Consider the following 23,367-nt stretch of genomic DNA (forward strand, 5'->3'; position numbering starts at 1 on the left):
AGGGCACAGGGGGCTGGCTGTGCACAGACAGGCCCGGGCCAGACTGGGAGGCCTCTGTGCTTCTCACTAAAGGACTATGGGACTGACCACAATGGGAAGCACTAGAGTTCTCAAGCAGGGAAGTTACTTGATCAAAGTCGCCTTGCATTTAGAAAGGTCACCCTGGCAGCTCTGAGGAACACTGCCAGGAGTGCAGAGCACCTGAACATTGGCACTTGGGTGCCACACTGACTCCTAAACTTCAAAATCCTCTGTCACCCCCTTGGGCCCCTTGTCACCCTCTGGGCCTCAACTCAGTGAACAGATCTGATCATTCCTCTGCTTAAAACACTGCCATAATTTTCATTTACAGAGCTTTCATTTCCTTAAAATGTCCTGCAGGGCTACAGGCAGTCTGCACTGCCCCCACCCACCCACCCCCGCCCCAGTTTCCTCTGTGAGGCTTCGAGGTTTCACACCCTCACTTCCCTTTGCTTGTGTGTTGTGTGGCTCTGCCCTGCTGGCCTGGTAGGTTGCTCCCCTTGCCCCCTTGGGGCACACTGCCCTTGCAGGCCCGGGAGGGGAGGCCCCCCCGACCTCCATCCTTAATGGTATAGCGTGCCCCTTCCCCGCTCCACTGGAGCCCTGGCTCTCCTTGTCCAGCTCTGCTTTTTTGCTCCACAGCATCTGTCATGTCGGACTTGCAATATAATTTACTCACTATTGCATTTATTGCTTGCGGTGCATCCCTCCTCCTACTAGAATGTGAGCTCATGAGGACGAGGACCTTTTCATTGATGCAGGCATGACCCTTCCCATTCCCTCTCTTCCCAAAGCCAATCTGTCACAAGTCTGTAGGTTTTGTTCTCAAGCGCCTGGAACAGTACCTGATTTGTGGATATCTTACTTGCAGTTTTAGCAATTTTCATCTGATTCAATCACAAAAGGCACCCATGGTTTAAGTGGATAGCTGAACCCAAGAGTTGAAGGTGGGGGGGCAGACAGGGAAATGAAAAGGAGAAACTGGTCCAGTGGTGTTCAGCTGTCAAGGCTGGCCTCAGAGGTACAGGAACCATGGCCGCCCACACAGCAGTCAGACAGGAGCATCCTATCCCTGCCCTTGACTGCAGCCCACAACCCACAGTCCGGTCCCCTGCTGCTGGGGCCTCTGCTGATGCTTCTCACAGCAGGTGCAGCTGCCCTCTGGTCAAGGGTGACCTGCTCCCTGCTGCTCTGATTCCTTGCACACCCGCTTCTCCCACCACTCTTTTTCTCCTCTGACTGGGGTCCTGGCCATCAGAATGAGAACTATCATCCATTAAATTCCTGTACATTTGGGGGAAAACTCCAACAAAAATGGACTTTAATTCCTGTGTCCATCTCCCCATTTCCTTGTCTCTCGTTAGCCAGTTCCACTAAGGCTTCTGTCCCCCATTGGGCACTGAAACTGCCCAGCACCTTCCATCCCTCCCTGCACAATGATCACTATCTGTCCTTATTTTATTTTACCTTTTCACAGCTTCCTACACAGCCATCTCTCTTTTTGACAAAACTTTCTTCCTTTGCTTCCTGTAAATTTACTCACTGAATTCTTTCTCTAAACATTGGCTAATACTCCTTTTCAACACTTTTCCAGAATTCGTCTGCCTCCTCCATTACATCTCTAAATAGGAGCCACTCTGGGACTGATCCTTTGATCCAACACTCTCTCCATGCCCCTCTCTCCCCTCCCACCTCTTCTCTATCAGTACTTCATGCTTGGAGATCTTACCTAGCTCTAGTTCAAATGACATCTTTTAACTCCCTGACCACACCACTGATCTCCAGAGCAGTTTACCCAGCTGCCTTCTTGACCTATCTACCCAGTTTAATAAATATTCCAAACTTTTCATAGGGACCTTCACTTTGCCTCCCTGACCTAGTCTTTTTCCGTGTTCCCTCCACATCAGGCATTGTCTCTATGGGACGCTAAGGGGCATGAGCCGCAGACAAAGGCATTAGCCTTGCTGCCTCCTGGTGCCTCTCTCTCAATATGTAGTCCATCAGCAAATCGGGCTGGGCCCATGTGAGATGTGTGCCAGGTCCTTCTGCTTCTCCCATCTTCATGGCTGCTAGTTTGGTGATCTGCCCTGGTTTGGTAATCTCTGGTGGATCACCGTGATGAGGGTTGAAACTGGGATCCTACCTTACCCATCTGGAATCTAGCCTTTCCATAGCAGTTGAAGGATCTTCCACAAATTTCAACCCAGTCCCATCATTCATTGCTTAAAAGCATACAGATTTAAGATACTCTTAAAATGTGAGGGGCCCACTTGAACTGTCCCTGCCTCTCCCTGGCCTCGCATCCCTCCCAGATGCGCATCCCAGACTATGCTCCAGCCATTCTGGCCTTTGTTGTCTTCCTTAAACAGAACCAGGCTCATTCCTGCTGTAAGGCCTTTGCTCTTGTGGGCCCTCTTCATGAAATGCTGACTGCTGCCTCATTTTCAGGCCTCTGACAAGTTGTTAGCTCCCTTGAGAAGCTTCCCTCAGCACTAAAGCAGCTCTTCAACCCTGTCGCTCTGTGTTTTATCCTGTGTTGTTTCCTTACAGCACTTCCTGCTTTCTGAATTTGTCTTCTATATGTATTTGCTGTCTGTTTCAAAAAGTAGATCAGAAGCTTTATGAGAGCAGGGATTTTGTCTGCTTTGTTCACTGCTAGGCTTTTAGTTCCTAAAACTGTGCTTGGCACTTATTAGGACCTCAGTGGGCTAGATGTATGATTGGACGAGCAAACAAATGAATACATGAATGAATGAATGAATGAATGAATGAATGCATGCACGTGTGCAGGGTTGGAAGAACAGACAACTGCCTGAGTGCTTTGAAGGATGGTAAGAAAGACTTTCCTCCCAGATTTTTCCATTTTGCTTCCTGCTCAAATACCTAAAGTTCCATTTTTAAATAATAACTGACTTCTGCTTCTGGTACTCTCATGCCAAAAACATACATAAGACCTGGGCAAAACATACACAACAATTTTTTCTCCTCTTTGGTATACTTTGTGTATCCAAAATCTGAGGACTCATGTTTTTCACCAATTCTAGAAAACTCCTTAGCTGTTATCTTCCTTAGCCATTGTCTTCCCTTATCCTCTCTGTTCTCCTATTAGGCAAGTGCCAAAACTTCACATTCTAGTTTTATGTTATTTCCCTTCTCATTCATATTTTAAATCTCTTTCTCTGCATTGAAGCCTGTTTTCTTTATTCAGATCTATCTACTTAGGTTCCTTTGGTTCAATTCTTCCTGCAGATGTATTTAATCTACTCTTTGACTTAGCTTTAAATTCAATCGCACCTTTTTCCATTCTAGAAGTTAAATTTCTTTGAAAATTGCTTGTTTTCTCATAGTCATCTTATCTTTTTATGTTAAAATTCTATCTTTAACTTACTAATATTTTAAAAATACTTATTTTTATAAATTTGTACATTTTGTAACCAGCGATTGTGTTATCTCAATTCCAATGCATCTGAGAGCTCTTTTTATTTTTGCTGACTCCTGCTCATGCTGGCTTATTTACTCACACTCTTTATATTTTTTCACTTTTGGGCTTATGCTCAGCTTAGCTTTATCTGTAGGATTCCTGTGAGGTCTGTGTTGAATATCCCTCCAGATATGGTTTATTTTGGCGTCTGCTACTAGCTAGAGTTTGTTACCTACGTAGGGCCATTTTCTGTTCATTTTTTTCTTTTGGAGTTTCTGAGAATATACAGACAGTGTCAATGTAAATTCCAAATCCATATGAGGGCAGGTTGGGGTTATGAATTCTCAGAGGAGACTTTTTTCCCCAAAGAATCTTGGAATATGTGTAAGTATTGTTTTATGCCTCCTTTGTTGGTAGGCAGATTTTTTTCTTGTTCTTCATGGAGGATAGAAGTTCAGTGTCCTGGATTTATGCAGGGGTCTTGGATTCATCCTTCCACCTTGTGTAGTTCATGGGATTGTCTCCTGTTCTCATGTGGTTTTTCCATGGGCATAGAGAATAAAAGTTAACCCTCCCTAAATAGTCTTATTTTCAACACTCTCTGGGGAATTCCTTTATTTGCATGCAAAGTCAGCTATAGATTTGAGAGCTTTGCTATTTACGATCTAGAATTTTATGTGGTTTGAATGGGAAGGTTTATATATCATCAATCTGGGGAACATGGGTGGCTTAGTCAGTTAAGCATCTGCCTTTGGCTCAGGCTAGATCCTAGGGTCCTGGGATCAAGCCCCATGTCGGGAGGGTGGGGGTTGTCCCTGCTCAGCAGGGAACATGCTTTTCTCCCCCCGCTGCTCATGCTCTCTCATTCTCTCTCAAATAAATAAATAAAATCTTTAAAAATAAATATAAACAAGTAAAAATTAATAAAAATCATTAGTTTTGACAATGACAGCTACCTTTTAAAATAGCTCTTCATTTTTAATACTTCCCACTATTTATGTCCGTATAATTATGTGAGCCCAGGTCGTTGAAAAACCATGTCTATAAGAAAGTAAAAAGAAATTATCTGTACACCGAACCTGATCTGTTTATATCATCTCCCTTCAATTCACTCCAACACTCCTGATTTGTCAGTCTCAGTGAAACAGTTTGGTGTCCATTATCCAATTTCAGAGGTAGGTAACTTGAGACTTCAAAAGAAATCTCTCCTCCCAGTTGGTCACTCTGTCATGTCTTGGGGATGCAGTTTTTTTCCCTGCCAATCTGGGTGCTTCCATGTACAGGCTCTGGGGAGCCTTGCCTCTGACCACTCCAAAGCCAGGAGTTTGAACTCTAAAACCGGGGATCTCTTTGCTACACAACATTATTCCCTGCTCAATGGGTATTCCACTCTAAAGGACTTTCTTCTTTTCTTTATCCTGGCCAAAATAATTGCATTTTTTAAATCTAGACTCACATCAAATCAAGTGACCCTTGGTGGCCTTTGCCCATACAGATTATTTTTTGTTCTTTGAACTTAGAGTTGATACATGATTACAATTACACTCATGACATATTATCTCGGATACCATTTCTATCTACCCTATTCCTTTAAAAGTTATATGGTATCTCATTATTTGTATAGCATTCTTTGTTTAGTTCCATGTTGAAAGACTTTTGTTTTGGTATTACAAACAATGTTGTCACGATTATCGTGGCACCTTTATTTCGGGAGAGTGTGTTTCAGTGGAAATGTGTGGTAAATCCCTCTATTACAGCTGTTAGACTAAAGGGCATAGACATCACCTGTTTTTGATAGCTCTTAGCAATGGTACAAGAGTGACTGTTTCTGCACACCCTCACCAACACTGGGTGCCATAAATATTTCGATAGAATTTATTTGGTTTCCATGTGTGAGGTAAGTACATAGAGAATGAGAGGCACTTAAAAATGTTTAAGAGTCCCCTTTCTCTTTTCTCTAGAGAAATAACTTTATAGATATTTTGATGCTAAACAAGTTTATCTCTCTGAGTCTGAGTTTTTTTTTTGTTTTGTTTTGTTTTTTGTTTTACCTGAAAAAGGGCATTAAGAATACCTTAAGAATACTTACAGAGCTGAGTGAAGTAAGTCAATCGGAGAAGGACAAACATTGTATGTTCTCATTCATTTGGGGAATATAAATAATAGTGAAAGGGAATATAAGGGAAGGGAGAAGAAATGTGTGGGAAATATCAGAAAGGGAGACAGAACATAAAGACTCCTAACTCTGGGAAACGAACTGGGGGTGGTGGAAGGGGAGGAGGGCGGGGGGTGGGGGTGAATGGGTGACGGGCACTGAGGGGGGCACTTGACGGGATGAGCACTGGGTGTTATACTGTATGTTGGTAAATTGAACACCAATAAAAAATAAATTTATTATTTAAAAAAATAATAAAAAATAAAGGGTTAAAAAATGAAAAAAAAAGAATACTTACAGAGCTATTGTCAGGATTAAATAATACTATGTAAATAAAGGATTTGATCTACTATCTGACAATGCTCCATAAATGGCAGAACTTTCTCTTTGTGTTCCCTATAATGCTGGGCACATGTGACAATGAAAACGAGGTGAGGAAAACCAGGGCATCATCCACATACCCATCATCTGCTGAATGTTGACCACATCTGGCCACCACTGTTAAGTTCTTGACTTATTTGCTGTTTGCCTCCATACTGTGCTATTACTATTTCTATTTTATACCAACTTAAAGGCATAAGCTACTTAGGAGTGAATCTGGGATTGAAACCTAGGCAGTTTTGAATTAGAACTTGAGATTGTAAATATCCTACCTTTTGGAAATCAGATGCTATACAGCAGGTTGCCCACCTCTTGTTTATTTTGGGCTGACATCCTGCTCCTAGGGCACGTTCTGGCTAAGCCTGGTCAGCTTCTTGAGTAGGCTTTACCATTCCTCCTCTGGGCGTGATACCACATTTATAAGTGCCACCTGTTGTGGTTCAACAAACACACTGTAATTAAAGAGGACAGCCAGAGGAAAACAACAAGCATATTTACTTCAGCTGAGTGAAAAACAAAAGCCACAATTTTATTTATCCAAAGACTGATTTGACATGTACTGGATACTATAAAAGCCCTAAACCTAGATAAGCCCTACATGGATCTCCAACAACCAAAATTTTACACTGTGCCTGTAGCAGTGTGCCATTAACAAGTCACAGGCTTGTGTGTTTTCAGGTGAGGATTTAAATAGGTATTTTACAATAAGTATAAATATTCATTGTTTGTCTTCACTTTCTATCATTTCTCTATCGCATCAACGGGAAGGACTATAGTAAGAATCATACACCTTAATTTTTAGATAGAGAACAACCCCCGAAGTCCAAAGTACATAGGTAATTTTATTTTAAAAATACCTAACATGGGGCACCTGGGCGGCTCAGTGGTTGAGTGTCTGCCTTTGGCTCAGGTCGTGATCCTGGGGTCCCGGGATCGAGTCCTGCCTATGTCTCTGCCTTTGTCTTTGTCTCTCATGAATAAATAAATAAAATCTTAAAAAAATCCTTAACATATTAAGGTGGAGTGATAGGTGATAATGATCTTATTCTCATGTTACAAATGGACATTGAGGCTGGGAGAGTCAGAAAGCAAGTGTGAACTTTGGTTGTCTTGGTAGGACAGATGGGGTCAGGTCTGTGGGTTGCAGCCTCAGACTTCCAAAAGGGGTCTTGCTTTGTGCATTGGAAAAGTATACATGATCACACAAAGAAAACATATCTGGAAGGTTATACAGCCCAATATAAACCCCATGTAGCAGGATTAGAGGAAATTTTTATGTTTTTAAACATAAAACATAAACATGTTCTTAATTGCCTGAAAATTTTTAATGAAAATCTTTTTCTTTTATCATCAGGACAATAAGGGAGCCATTAACTAAGAAAGAGAAACCCAATGAAAAGCAAAAGAGTCTCTGTCTTCCTGGTACCTCTGTAAGTAGCTCTTTCCTCCCATCAGTCCCTGCAATTCATGTCAGATTCGCCAGCACACTGGGTTCTTCTCTCACTCCAGCTCTGATGTGGTATCCTGTGCTTCTGCTTCATTCTTGATGGGGGTGAGTCCTGGAATTAACACTCAAATGGAGTTCCAGCCGGGTACCCTTTGCTGTCTGGCCTTGGTCTATCTCTGGTACTCAACATGACATCTCAGATGAGTTCTAGTCTGCTCTCCTGCATGACATTGTGGGAAAGGAAGCCTTCAGAGCTGGAGAGCTGGGGGTTTCAACTTATTAGTTTTCATGGATACAAAGCTATGTACCAGCACTAAGGCGTATCAGCTCCATCCACAAACAGGTGTTGCTAGCCTTCACCTGTGGCTGTTTTAGTTTTGCCATCATTTATGGCTTAAGCCATACCATGGCTTCATGGTATGTTTTCTGGGTTTTGCTTTTTTTTTTTTTTTTTTTTGAAAGGCAAAGCAAATCAGAATGAGTTAAAAAAAAAAGCTGTAACATGTAATACCACTTTGATATTATAGGCATGCAGTTTTATTGAAAAGTCTCTTTCATTGTTCAGATATCAGGATCCTAACTTAGATTTATGAAAATGTCCATAGTTGTTGAAGACTTAGTCCCTTATAAACTTTATATGCAGTGAAAATAAGAGAAATCATGTTTTTAAAAGATTTGAAATAATACAGAAGAGTTGGAACTGGTGCCCGCAATATCTATGGTTCTTTTGGGGGAAATTTAAGTTTTTAGAGATAGCATTGACAATTATTGAACACTTTTTATCTGTCAGGTCCTGTTCTAAGTGTATGAATGAATTTAATTCTCACATCAGGGAGATACTATTCCTTCCCCGCATCTTAAAGATAAGAAAGTTGAGGCACAGAGGGATTATACAGCCGGTCACAAGTAGTAAATGGTAGAGCTGGGATTTGAACCCAGGAAGCTGCATATCTTTCTTCTATATTGTACATGCACATTGGTTACTATGTAGCCTCACTATAGACTTATGAACAAATGGCTTTATTCACATTTTTTGAAATCTAATCTGCTCAGTAGTGGAGAAACTCCTGCCTAGCTCGATGCTGACTACCAACTCTGATTGTTGGGATGCCAAAGTTGGGACTTGCTTTGCCAGAATCATCCATGGGGCACTCATTATTCTATTCCTTAGTATCTCCTGATACTCAGAGAATCTGAGGAAGAAAAGAATTAGGTCTGTGTGGGAATCTATTTTGTTCCTCTATCTAAATTTTTCTTTTTTGAAAACTAGCTGATGTTCAAATTGAGTTAAGATGTTAACAAACTAAAAAGAGCAAAGACCCTGGAAGATACCTGGAAGGGACTAGATGTTACTGAACTGATGGCAGTCTGGGACTGGAAAGAAGCCAATGGAGGGAGCAATCAGATGCGTATTTGTGACCATAAGTAATCTCATTCTCATTGGTGAGATGACCAGGTGCAGGTGCTGCCTCACCCCTCATTCTCTGCTTTCCTCTGAAGCTTGAACAGCAAGGGACTTTTCCTGATCCTGACAGTTCCAGAGTCTTTTAACTCTGATTAAAACAAATAGCTCAAGAGTGAATATACCTTTCACCCTCTAGTCAAAGGCTTTGTGACACTCAAGGCAAAGCCACCTCTACTTTCTGTGTCCTATCAGGATTGCAGGACTTCTGCAGGCCTGGATTTAGTCAATGCACAACTCAGGCTTAGAAGATCCAACTGACTGGATTGTACTTAAACTAGTAAATTACTGACAGAAAGTATTTGACCTAGATGTTTGTATTTCTTTGTTCATTCTCCAGGATTTATCTCTACCTTATATTTTAGGACTCACTTATGTAATTCATTGCCTTATCCTGTTATATAAACAATGAGTTATATTCTTAAAAAACAGTGGAACTTTTATTAAAAATGTTAACTTCAAAGACGTTAATCACCACACTTAAGAATGTATCCACAGAGGATGATTTCCTTGAAGAAATAACCCCTAACTATAATTAAGGACATTCTTTACAAATCATTAATCTAATGATTCTAAGTTATTTCTCTCTCTCTCTCTCTGTATCTCTCTTTTGTCTTAATGTAAGCCACCCACTTTGGAAACTTCTGCGACTATGCCAATGACAAATCCAGCAAGGTTTAAAGTGGTTCCATCACCAACTGAGAGTCCCACTGTTGGTGAGTTGGTTGTATACACACTGCATCATTATCTACTCTCTCCTCCTTCCCTCCTGTCTCTGTGAAGGAGATATTCCTTATCTAGCTTTTAGGTATGGCTCCTCTATCTTCCCATACTCACTGGGGTGCTGCCTCATGAATCATCCTCTATCCATTCTGGATTGTCCACCTCTCTTCTGGGTTGTTCATTGCCCTGGTTTCATACTGACACCACCACAAACACTTGGAGAGAAGGGACTGCATGTCACTTATTTCCATGTCTCCACATCTAAGCAGTACACTGTAGGAGATAAAATTATTTTTAGAGCTAAGATGTACCAATAAAGACAACGACCTTTAATTTTTCTTCTTAATTATGATTTGATGAAGAAATAATAACTAACCTTAAGCAGAACCTGGCTATGCAGGTCACAGAGTGTTCAAGTCCCATCAGGGTTTTAGCTCCTGTTGCTACTAGAGAAATGACCGTGTGTGTGTGTGTGTGTGTGTGTGTGTGCACATGTATCTGTGTGTGTCTGTGTGTGTGAGTGGGCTTGAGGAATGGGGTGGCTGTTTGGAGAGGTGAGTGGGCCAGACCCTTCTCTTCTGTCATTCTTGTGCCTAACTTTTCTCTTTGAGGCAGAGCAGAAAGAGAACTACCATCTCTATGGTGTACATCTCTATGTTGGCCACACAAAATCCCATGACCTCTTTCCAGTCAGAGACTTCTCTATCAATCCACCTTTTTATGTCCTCTATTAGGACTTACTGGACCACTGTCCTCCCTGTGATGTACTTTTCATTGATGGGAAGTCTTGTGAATGTCCTAGGCAACTTTCTGCTGTCCATGACTTGTGTCTGACAAGACTTTGGAGTCACAGAAGCTCAGCACACATCAGACTCCGTTTCCTGGGATAGTCAGTATCTCTTCCACAACAAGGCGTTTTTTTAGGTCAACCAGAAAATTTACTAGATTTCTAAAACTGCTGTTTAATGTATTATGCGTGAAATCACACATATGTCATTAGTTACAAAAACAGAACTTGAAGGCGATCACCTCTAAAAGAAGCAAGAGAAAAGCTCACACTTGAGCCCTGAGTCTGGGAACTCCAAGTGGGGAGTGTGTTTGGTCCTTCAGAATTACAGAGCACTCTTCTGGCTCCAAGTGGTCTGGCCGAGCCACCTCCCTGGGCTCCTCTCCTCCACACTTGTGGAATATATGTCACGTTGACTTGCTGTGGGCCTGAGGTTGGGTCCAAAGGATCTGAGCTAGCCAGTGGCCAAGTGGTGCCAGATGGCTGGCATTTGCAGGAGATGGTGACCCATGGGGGATAAATAAAGGGAAGGAGAATGTGTAGCTGAAAGATACTGAAGTCTGAGCAGTGTTCTGCTCCAGTGACTCCTTAAATTGTTGGTAGAGCGCAGTTATTCATAGCAGCGCTAATCTCTTTTCTTGCTCTCCCCCTGGCCAAACATCAAAGGAATGAAAGGAAAATGCCAAAGAATGTCAACTTGAATCCCAGCACCCTAGCATACCTAATCTAATTTTTTAGAATTTTTAGTTTTGGTATATTCTCTTCCTGAATTCATCTTTTATCTATGCAGTAGATTATTCACTGATACAAAAAGAAGCATAATCCTCTATTTGAATTTTTCTATTAAGTCAAGGTAAAGGAGGTATTTTTATGTACACAGGAAGGTTCTGGCTTTCTGGTTTCTGCTTATTGGACACTTAAACACTTTTCTTTGTGACCTTGAAAAAGTTATCTCATCTCACTGTGCCTGGCCTGAAGTGGGTAGTAAGAAGCTTTGCCTTGGCCTACAGAGAGGAATGCCCCAACACACATGTGCAAGTGTTAATACGGATAATTAACACAGTCCATGCTACTTACTCTTTACAGTTGGTAATATTTTCCTTTTACTTTTTAAAAAACTCAAAGCTACAGAAAAGTTGCAAGAATAGCACAATGGATACCCATTTACTCTTTATCTACATTTGTCAATTGTTACCATTTTGCCAATTTGCTTCATGCTTTTCTGTCCACAAATGTGCACAATCACACAAATATTATTTGACAGTCTTTGTCATAGAGAATTCAATTATTATTTTCCTTAATCTTAATACATGTCTTCTAAGGACAAGGGCATTGTCCTAGAGAGAAGAGTAGAAATATCACATTCAGGAAATGTAGCATTGAAACATAATATTACCTAACATATAGACCAAACTCAAATGTCCCCATTTGTCCAATAATATTTTTAAATGTTTTGATCATTTTTTTCCCAATCCAGGAAAGAATCAAGAATTACTCATCTCATTAACTTAAAATCTAGAACAGTTTCTAAGCCTTTAAAAAAAGTTCTCATCTCATTCTGACATTTTTTGAGGAGTTCAAGCCAGGTCTTTTTATAAAGTGTCCCTCAGTTTGGAGTTTTCAAATGGTCTCCGCATGACTGGGTTTAGATTCAACTTCTCTTTGGCAGGAATAATGCATGTGAGATGCTGTATCCTTTGTAGTGCATCAGTCACATCAGGAGGCACAAGATGATGATGATAATGTCTCATTATCGATGCTGGTCATTTCCATGTGTTGACAGCCTCCCCGATTTCTTCCATTTAGAGGTAGGTTCCCTGCCATGTTTAGTAAAGAAGCAATTTGTGGCATGCTATTTTTAAAATCGTTCACTGCTGGTGGTTTCTTGCTAATCTTTGTTATTGCAGCCATACTTCATGAGCCATCTCTTTCATAATAAGCTTATTTTCTTCATCCGATAACTCCAGTATATGCAATTCTTGGGTATCTAAGTCCACCCTCACTAGTGCTGTGACCTCTTGTGTGCTTGGTCATCTTCATTAGTTCATTAACTGAGCTTAATGGTAGAAGTCCTGTGGGCTACCTCGGCCAAGCCTTCCTCCAGAGAGGATTTGCTTTTGTCTCTCCCGTAGAGGTACCACTTCCCGCCCTCCTCCTGGCTTTTGACTTTGATTGGAAATGTGGGCTCTGCTTTCCCACATCACTGCCCTTCCAAGATCTGCTACCCTTGTGCCAAAGAGGCTCTTAGAATGTAATCTCTCTCTCTGCACTATTAGGGTTTCCAAAAATTTCAAAAATCTTATTGGGGTTTCCAATCTGTGTTGTTCCACAGGAGCCTCATGTTGTGTCAAAGGCTGAGAAAGACCTATCTGTGAGAGATTTGTGGCCACAGCTTTTTGTCTAATGGAGTACATTACAAATCAATACTCAAAATGTTCCCAAAGTTTTTGAAAGAGTTGTATCACTTGGACTAAAAGCAAAGAAACAGCACAAAATGAAAGAAGACCTTTGAACCCCTCACTGGAGAAAACCACTCGGCTGCAGATGTAGGCCAAACTCAGGCCACGGAATGAGACCTCAGAGGGAGGAGAATAAAGAAACAGAGGACAGAGTGGCAGAGCTGAGCCCTAATCAGGAACTGGCAGCATAGGCCACCTGGGTTTCAGAACCATTTTGGACCCCATGACATGGAGTATCTCTTGTTCCCCTGTAGGTCCACAGGGATTAGGCCCCACCACTGCCTTTGGGGTGGGGGCTGATCACTTAGCTCACTGGGGTGTAGACCAGAGAGTGGGACTCAGCTGCTGCCCTGAACAACTCTACACACCTAGACCTGGCTTGACTGCCTGGAACTGGGGTCAGGATGGGATGGGGCTCGGTGGTCTTGGGAGAGGGGATGAGGATATTTTGTAAATGGGAAGACCGTGAAGTATTGTGGTCTGAGGGTGAACTGCTATGACTGTATTTTTCCAAAGATGGCCACAAAAACATTTCCTACTTTCCTACAACGTGATCTCAACACCTCTCCCTTAGAAGGGGAAGATCTCAGTTTGGGCTAATACATAACCCATAGCAGAAGTGAGGCTAGATCATAAATGCCGGTACAGCATCCTGTCTGGTTCTCTTGTGAGGCTCACTCTTAAAACCCAGGCACCTCGCACTGACAGCCAAGCAGCCACAGAGCAGGGCCATGGGTGGGGGTTCCAGCCAACTGCCCCAGGTGAGAATCCAGCCAGCAGCCAATATTGACCACCAGGCACGTGAGGAGTGAGACTTTGAAGATTCCAGTTTCCTAAGGTCAACTAACCTAGAAGCTTCGAGTCTTCCCAGCAGAGTCCAGACATTGTAGCACAGAGACAAGCTGTCCCTCTCTGAACTCCTGACCCACAGAACCTGTGGGCATCATACATGTTTTTGTTTTGCTTTGTCATAGGTTTGGAGTGGTTTTGAACCCCAGCAATAGTAATAGAAACATTGAATAGAGTTTGCGCCCCACCACGGACTATGTTAGCCTGTTTCTCACTCTTGTCATTCCCATTGCCTCCAAATAGAAGCCATTTTCAAAAGTTGATGTGGGAGATCTTTCATTTTTAGTAAACAGAAACAAGAAACTGAGTGTTCAAGAGATGACGCAGGGTGCCAGGTATTGTCTGAAGGAAAAAAGTGCTTGGAAATTTAACAATGCCAAAAGCGTCAGTCCTGTTCCAAAACAGACTCCGTGAGTTTATATGGAACATTGTCATGCATCAAGGGACACAGGAGACTGCCTATGACAATAGGTCAGCATTTCTTCTTGTGTCCAGCTGCCCATTTTTCTTTCTGTGCTCTACTTCAGCTTCTCAAGGAGGAATAGGATTTTTTTCTAGGTAATTATCATTGTCCCCCCAGGACCTCAAAATGATTTTATTTGGAAGTAGGGCCTTTAAAGGTGTAAATAGCCAATATGGCTAGAGTCCTTATAAGGGGAAATTGCACACACAGTGGGAAATGCCAGGGATACAGCACAGAGGAAAGGTCATGAGAGGGCACAGCAAGTAGGCAGCTGCTGCAAGCTGAGGATGGAGTCCTTAGAAGAAATCAAACCTGCTGACACCTTGATCTTGATGTCTATGCTTCAAAAATTCCTTAAAGCGAAGTAATCTCCCTTGCAAAGAATAGAAGTACTCAAATAGAAAGATGTGAATAAAAAAAATACACACATAATTTAACACAGTGGTATCAACTTTAAAGCAGGTTGTAAAGCACAAAATTGGTTCTTAAAATCTGTCTTCAGGGCAGCCCGGGTGGCTCAGCGGTTCAGCATCTGCCTTTGGCCCAGGGCACGATCCTGAGACCTGGGATCGAGTCCCACATGGGGCTCCCGGCATGGAGCCTGCTTCTCTCTCTGCCTCTCTCTCTTTCTTTCTTTCTTTCTCTCTCTCTCTCTGTATCTCTCATGAATAAGTAAATAAAATCTCTAAAAGAAAAAAAAAGATTATCATAAAAAAATCTGTCTTCAAATGGGCAACTATTGTTTCTCACCTACTGCTAGAAGAGAAAGGAATTTGGAGCAAGTTTTTGGTCTCTGAATACAGAATCCAGGTAGCTAGACCTAGAGAGGCATCACCTTTCAGGAAAATAGGATCCTTCTAGACGAAAGGGTCCTTAGAGATGGTCTAGCTTAACCTTCCATACCACAGATGAGAATCCAGTATTCACGAAGCACCTGCCAGCCTCCCAGATTTCAGTCAGGTGGCTGGAGAGCAGAACCAGCCCAACACTGGGCCCAGATTTGCATTCATGGTATAGCCACTAAGCATTTAAAATGTCACATCCTGAGGGTGACTGCCTCAGAGTTGGATGTGCCACAAGGTGCTCTCAGGACAGTTTGCTAATGCCTTCATCAGAAGCTCCCTGGCCGCTTGCTAAAAAATAAGGTTCGAGGACCCTCTCAGACATAAGGAATCAGAAGTCTGGAATAGGGGCCAGGAACCTGTATTTTAACAAGCATGCCAAGTGATTATTTATTTATTTATCTATTTAAGAGAACGAGATCATGCAAGTATGGGGGTGGCGGTGTTGTTTAGAGAGAGAGAGAGAGAGAGAGAGCTGGAAGCAGAGAACAGAGGGAGAGAATCTTAGGCAGGCTTTACCTGAGTGCAGAGCCTGACACGGGGCTTTGTCTCAGGACCCTGAGATCACAACTGAGCTAAAATCAAGACACACTTAATCAACTGAGCCACCCAGGTGTGCCACCCCACCCAAATGATTTTTATTCACACTAAAATTTGTAAAGAACTAGGCCAGGGCAAGTGCAGGTTTCTGCAATTGCCTCTTACTGGCAATCACCTTTCCTCTGGTCCACAGCCCCGACTTCCTTGTCCTACTGCTGTCTGGCCTCCCCCCTCAACCTTCTTTATATGCCGTGCTCCCCTTCATCTTTCCATGGCCAAAGCATCTTCCTCTTCCTCTTCTCTCCCCTTCTCCAGTGCTCGTCTGGGTTCTTATTTTGTTTCTTTCTTCCTCTGTTGTATTCTCTCTTTCTCTCTCTCTCTCTCCCTCTTTCTCTCCCTCTTTCTCTCGCTTCTGACCCCGCTCTGTTCCCGACCCAGGCCAGCCCTTTCCACAGTGGGGACGGGGCCAGAGACCGGATGGCAAGGGAGTGAAGATCCAGATACAGAGAGCCGACTTCTGGCCAGGATGCACCTGAGGAGACCAGAACTCGGATGACATGTATGTCCGCAAGGGAGGGGTGAGGCAGGGGGTGAAGGTGCAGGTTTATGACACGGGAAATTCCATGAGGAAGTAAATCATGGAGCCCCAGGCAGCAGGCAGGGTGCAGGAGTGCAGGGTGGAGAGCCCTGTGCACACCTGTTCCCTGTCTTCCTGGAAGTCTGTGTCGGGGGGCAGAGGGTGGGGGAGCTAAGAGAGATTGTGAATCAGGTTTGCGCTTCTGAATGGACACTTCACCAGACATGTTCCCAAGTGTTTACTGCCATGAGGGCTTTGTGTCCTCATCTGTCAGACCTGAGGCTTTAAAGGAATCAGGGAACAGACCTTACAGATGAAGAATCTTAAGCATACAGGAGAGGAGGCTGTCCTGAGACATCCCTCATTCTCAGAGGCACATAAGGCGGGGCTCCCACTCAGAGTCTAATGTGCTGTGCCTCGGCCAGCACTGACAACCAGTTGAAGTTGGTCTTATTTGTCCAATATAACCTAAGAAGCTGGTAAAGCACTTGTGCGTGCTGGCTATTACTTATTATTAGGACACAATCTTATGTTTACCATGTGCCTGCATTTATTTTCCATTCTGGGCAGGCACTAGGCCTGGCATTGTGGGACCTCTCACAGGGAGGTGTTTGCATCAGAACACCTGGAGGGACCGTGACAGGCAATTCCTCCCTCCCCTGGGGAGCACAGATGCTGTCCCCATTAGGTGTGGGCTGCGTTCTTCAGAGCCCTAGGAACCCCTGTTGCTGACATAGGGGTGCTCCCTGTACCTGTTGCTGGAAGGTAGAGTTTTATAGAGACTCCGTGGGGCAGGACAGTACCTTGGGAGGAGGAACAGACAGGTCCTTACCCAGGATCCCACCTTCCAGAATGTAGCTCCCCCAACAATGCTGTCTGGGTTCATCAGCTGCACCTGAAACAGGAACTCAGGGGGCAGCTCTCCTCTCTTGTCCATCCGGACAAGCCAGAAATCGACTCTACTTCCTTCCTTTCTTTAGCTTCCCACCAGGTATGCTTCACAGAGGGTTGTATTCCTCAAGGCTAGCCCAACCCTGGTGATATGGGCTGCAGTGCCATCTCTGCTCCACCTTCCACGGCAATTTTGCTGGTTTTTTTTTTCAGAAGCTGTATCTGAATTCATTAATTAGTTTTTATTTTTTAAAAATTCAATTAGTCAATATACAGTACATCAGTAGTTTCAGATGTAGTTTTCTATAATTCATCAGTTGTGTATTTGTGTATAACACCCAGTACTCATCAGTTGACATACACCCCCCCCCCCTTAATGCTATATCTGAATTTTAATGCAAGTTTCTAGACTCTTGGCCAGTTGCCTCCTAGAATCACAATGACCCTACAGGATCCACTTTGGCCTTAGCATCCTTTGACTGATCTGCCCTCCTCTGCCACCACCCTGCACCACTCACCACCACTGAGCTCCCTTTGCACTTCACCTTGGCCTGCCCTTTTTCTTGCTTTTTTCTCCACTGAAAGCATTCCTGCTGCTTCCAACCTTCTGTTAACCTTCCGTCTAGGTTCCACTCCAAATAAATCTTAGGAACACTCCCTGCCTGCCCCTGCTAATCACCCTCCGCACCCCTGCAGAAATAACCTGCCCCTCCTATCCTCCACTTCCCTGTGCACACGCCCCTGTTGTGATAGTTCTCCCTATGTGTCATCATTAAATGTTTACACCTGCGCCTCCCTGGGGCCTGAATGTCGGCTCCACCAGTCTTAATCGTGTCCCTACGGCCAGCCTTGGAACTTCAGCATAGTGGTCTCTTGGGAATAGCTGCATTTTTATCCTGACAGGGATAATCCATAATCCATCATCTCGATCCATGGTCCATAATCTCAATGCTACTATCCCCCTCACCAACCCCAAAGATAAGCAGATGGAAAGGGATCTTTGGATGAATTAATGTCCCCTATCAGGTACATATAGCACTAGGCTTAAGCATATACTGCTCACCGGACTCTGAGGTGATAGAGACTGTCCTAAGATAGAGGGACCTTTAGTGACAAGGTTGCTTTGTGATCTCAGCTTCATTGTGTTTGCAATTTCATTCATTCATTCATTCATTCATTCATTCATTTATGCATTCATTCTCCTGTGCCTCGCTGACCCCTCCTCTTAAAGCAGGATTCTGCTGCTGATGTTGGTCAAAATACCTTGTTTATTTCCTTCACGATCCTAATCCTGACCTAGTTATCTGTGTGTTTATTGTCTGTCTCCTTGATTAGGATATAAACTTCTTGAGCACAGAGCTCTTGTCTTCCATCTTTGCTCTAGTGCTCTAGTATTTATAGAATGAATTAGTGCTGGAGCACAGTACATTTCACCATCTCTGTGTGTCTGACTCTGGGGGAGGGACAGGAGGTGCAAAGCAAAGAGCTTTTGTTTTCAGTAGGCTGGCTCATAGTGGGGGAGACAGATGCTACCATGGTGCAGAGTGATAAATTCTGACTTAGTAGAACATAGGGTCTCTTAGGAAGACAGAGAGCTCACCCAGCCTGGAAGGAGGTGGGGGTCAGGGAAGTTCAACACTTGCGTTGAGTCCTGAAAGCCAGCAAAAGTTTGCCAGGCAAAGGATGTTGGGGAATAACCCTCTAGGGAAGCACAGGTGCCAAAGCAAGGTGGGGAGAGAGTGGGAGATGGAAGGAGCACAGAAGTAGCTGGAGCCTGGTGTGCAAGGAAAGCCCGTGGAAGGGCTGACCCCATGGCAGAGCGGCTGGCTGTCCCTGTCGGGGGTGGCTTTACTTCCTCCAGCTCCAGGCCAACACTCAGACTTCAAGACGCTGCAGGGCCTCTGAAGAAAGTGAAGTGCTGCATGCCCTGGTGACCCCTGCTCCTCCCCAACAGGGTCCCTTCTGTGTTGTTCCCTTGTTCCCGGGAGGCAGAGAAGAGAAAAGCGGCTGTGGGGGTCCTACCTCCCAGCATCTGGGACGGGCAGTGGAGGTAGCACAGGCTCTCCTGATGGGGTGCCTCTTCCAGGAAGCCCACCCACAGAAGGGCCAAGCAGTGTTTGAGAACTCTGCGGAGCCAGCAGGAGCAGCAGCAGCAGCAGCAGCAGGAGAAATGCAGAGGAGGAACACACACTTTTGTTCCTGAAAGAAGGCAGACAACAAGTTTCAGGGTGCTTCTTTTCACAATTCTGGGTACTTTGGGCTAGAGCCCTTGGGAGTGCCTTTGAGAGGCAAGGGGTATGATAACCAACCTGTTTACCACCTTCCCTCCCTTCCACTAAGACTTACCATCTGTTATGTGCATGGACTGTTCCAGCCCCTGGGAGTGTGGCACAGCGCCGGTGAGGTCATGCTCCCAAAAAGCTTACATCCTAGGTGTGTGTGTGTGGGGGATGACAATGTAGAAGAAACAACCAGACATATGATGAATGTCAGGGAGTAATGAGAGCAGGAAGAGAAATAAAGCAGGACAAGGGAAGAGTGCGAGGAGTGTGGGGTGTGTGCCGTTTGACGGAGGGGCAGAGAAGCCTCCTTGAAGAGGTGATATTTGAACAGAAAGCTGAATGAAGCCAGAGAGAGATAGAGACTTCCAGAAGGGCAAACCTGGACCTCTGTTAAAGGAGGATGTTGTACTCTAAGGAGGTGTCTGGTCTAGCAGGGAGAGCAGAGTCAAAACCAAGCTCCCATTTTATAAGTGACAGAAAAGTCTAATATAAATATAATACACAGTAAGATAGCATTATAATAATATTAATTATTAATAACATCACATATTACCTTATTGCGTATTATATGTTATAAATTAATATATTATAAATACTATATTAATGTATAGCTATATATAATATATCTTTATGTATGATGTGGTGATAAGACTTAGAATATAATTGAATATTTTCTCCCTTGGTAATCCCATACTATATTTGGGTTTATTCTCTCTCATTTATTAGCATGATCGTATTGGGCAGGAATTCCACAAAATACAGACAGCAAAGAGTCAAATTCCTGGCTTTTCTGTTCAGATAAGCTCACTTCATTCGTATAATTCTCTGCAAAGGTAGGTATAATCTTGTCCATTTTTGAGGTGAGAAATCAGGGACTTAGAAATTCTTAAAGCAGAAAGTAGAAACCATGGTTTTAAAAGCTAAGTTTTTGATTTCTAAGAGTTGAGTCACTTTTCATTATCTGCTCAAAAAAAAAAAAAAAAAAAAAACAGACGGTGAAGAGCAGAGCTGTGCCCCCACAGTCCCTGGCACTGGAACGAGCTAAGGCCAGAGGAGAACAGGTGGGAGCAAGGGACCTTGAGGCAAGGTCAGTGTCCCTAGAAATGGGCTCAAGCTGGCTTTCCCACTCTGGCTGAGATGGTGTTAGCAGTTGGGAATCTGAGAGTCAAGGCCTCTTGTGTAAGAGTGGCTACCATGTCCCTAGAGGGGGCATTGAGTGGAAGATAAGACCACTCTGGGTTACCACAGATGGGCCTGATGTGACACTGCCTGGAGGATTCGGCAGGAGGAAGGACTCCGATGTCCCCTGGCATGGTTAAGGAGGGGCTCAGAATGAGCTGAGTGATGGCCTATGTACCTTGAAGGATGAAGGGAAACATAAAGACCACAAGGAACCAAAGGCTGGAAACCTCATAGAGTCTGAGGCTTCCAGCAAGTGTTCAATAACGGAATGAATGTAGATGGAATGACAGCTGCCACCCAGGTGATAAAGGTGGGGGAGGGGAATATGGAAATGACCAGGTTTAGATTCGAAGTGACTATACTTTTCATCTCAAGGAACTAGGTCACATTTTCTGTCCACAGGTAGGAATGGTGCGTGAAATAGAAGTTGAGTTAAAGAAGTTATAATTTTTTATGCGCTGGAAGCCTGTAGTTTGCAAACTAAGCATTTACCCCACTCTGCTCCTGTTGAAGAGGTAGCATACAGATATGCAGAGTTCTCTGGGACATTTTCCAGCTACAAATCCATTATCGGTCTTTGGTCTTCTGAACCCCCAAAATGTGGTAAATCTTGCTCTGCTGAAAAAAGTGTGAGAATTTCCTTAAGCTTAAAAGCCTTGTGGTTCACAGGGGAAAGCTGGTCTCCTTACTTTTCTACAAATATTGCGGTTATTATTTATAGCTCCTCTGGCTCCAACAGCTCTACTCAGTCTTGTGTCTTTGAAATGCTCAGTGCAGGTTCCTGTGTGACGTTCTCTGTTACTGTTTTCATCCTCATGGGAATTTCTAAGCTTGATGTTTTGGAACAGGGCACAAAAGCGTTTCGGAGTCAGAACTGAGTGTGCCTAAGAGACCAGGTGGGATGTAAAGAGAAGAGGATTTACAATCAGACAGATTTTGGCTCTGCCACTAGCTGGCTATGTGACCTCTATGAAGTTACTTTAACCCTTCTTAGCTTCTGATTCATCACCTCAAAAATGGATATTACACCTACTTTTACAGAGATATTACAAAAATAAAGCGAGATAGTGCATTATCAGTTTGCTAGAGCTGCTGTAACAAAATGCCACAGACTGGGTGGCTTATACAACAGAAATCTATTTTCCTCATAGTTCTGGAGGCTGGAAGTCTGAGATCAAGGTGTTAGCTGAGTTGGTTTCTTCTGAGGGCCTCTCTCCTTGAGTTACAGATGGTTATCTCATGAGGACACCAGTTGTATCATGTTAACAGTCTACCCGGATGACCTCGTTTTACCTGAATGACTTCTTTAAAGATCCTGACTGCAAATATGGACACATTCTGAGGTAGTGGGAGCTGAGCCTTTGATATATGAATCTGGGGGACATGATCAGCCCATCACAGTATGTGTATGAAAGAGCGCAGCACCCAGATGTTCAATTAATGTCAGTTTCTTGCCACTGCTCTAGGGTACGGTATGAGACTCACACTGTTAGTGACATCTCCTCCAGAGAGATGTTCCCCTCTGAGGTTATCTGTGGGCAAATAGCTTGGAAGCGACATAAAAAATATTGTACTCATAATCTCTCAGATTCACTTCCTGACAACAATAACTCACAAACAGGGTAATTATCAAAATTATAAAAAGGCAATGGCTCTAAAATACTTGACTTTGGTTAGGTAGGTCATAAATATTTCTTTAATTGTGTGTAGAGACTTTTGATCAAGTATACAGTGCTAAGCAAATATGGGATATTATGTCCTCCTGCTAGCCTGACTTCTGACCTCCCCTTTGTGAAGTGGAAATGCCCACTGGTTTTGCTTATCTTTTTCATATTGTTTCTTAGATGACTGGCTCCCTAGGATGTGAAGAGCTGGGCTTGCAGCTCTGTAGGTGCTGCCTAAAGAGGAAGCTCCAGGTAGATGTTCTCCAGAACTCTGTGGGAGACACTGGAGTGGATGTTTTTTCTGGTTTTCACTCCTATTGTGCAGAAATCAGTGAGAGCCTTAGAGGCCCCCTCTCAGGCCTTCCTGTTTCTTGTCTTACAAAGACACACAGAGTACCCCAACTCCCTAGGAACCCAATGTGCTATGTAAGCTCCCAGACTGACTAGGCCTTCCTGAAGGCAGAACCAGATGTGGTGTTGGCTTCCTATCACAGGTGCTTGTCATCATGTCTGACAAATGGTTAGTGCTCCGTGTTTGCTAAATAGAGGTGGGTTTTCCCTGTTCCTCACTAAACTGCCTTCAAAAGTACCCAGCAATTGCACTTCTGGGGATTTACCCCAAAGATACAGATGCAATGAAACGTCGGGACACCTTCACCCCGATGTTTATAGCAGCAATGTTCACAATAGCCAAACTGTGGAAGGAGCCTCGGTGTCCATCGAAAGATGAATGGATAAAGAAGATGTGGTCTATGTATACAATGGAATATCACTCAGCCATTAGAAATGACCAATACCCACCATTTTCTTCGACGTGGATGGAACTGGAGGGCATTATGCTGGGTGAAGTAAGTCAATCGGAGAAGGACAAACATTATATGGTCTCATTCATTTGGGGAATATAAAAAATAGTGAAAGGGAATAAAGGGGAAAGGAGAGAAAATGAGTGAAAATATCAGTGAGGGTGACAGAACATGAGAGACAGCTAACTCTGGGAAACAAACAAGGGGTAGTAGAAAGGGAGGTGGGCAGGGGGTTGGGGTGTCTGGGTGACAGGCACTGAGGGGGGCACTTGGCGGAATGAGCACTGGGTGTTATGTTATACGTTGGTAAATTGAACTCCAATTAAAAAAATAATAAACAAAATTTAAACAACAACAACAACAAAACCAAAAGTACTGGGAATCTTTTAGTTGTTCATTGTTTGCAGAACGTTATCCA

The 23,367-nt window shown here is 43.5% G+C and overlaps 1 long non-coding RNA gene across 1 annotated transcript in view; it reads left to right on the forward strand.

Moving 5' to 3' along the window:
• The window catches only part of LOC112648673 (uncharacterized), a 30,979-nt gene extending 16,379 nt beyond the window's left edge, over positions 1-14,600 (forward strand). The window contains exons 4-7 of the long non-coding RNA XR_004817634.2: positions 7,333-7,408; positions 9,513-9,603; positions 12,067-12,205; positions 12,730-14,600. This is a non-coding gene — a long non-coding RNA (uncharacterized LOC112648673). The remainder of the gene's footprint in view (positions 1-7,332; positions 7,409-9,512; positions 9,604-12,066; positions 12,206-12,729) is intronic.
• The last annotated feature ends 8,767 nt before the right edge of the window (positions 14,601-23,367 follow it).

This window comes from Canis lupus, chromosome 7 (assembly GCF_003254725.2).
Source record: "Canis lupus dingo isolate Sandy chromosome 7, ASM325472v2, whole genome shotgun sequence".
NCBI lineage: Eukaryota > Metazoa > Chordata > Mammalia > Carnivora > Canidae > Canis > Canis lupus.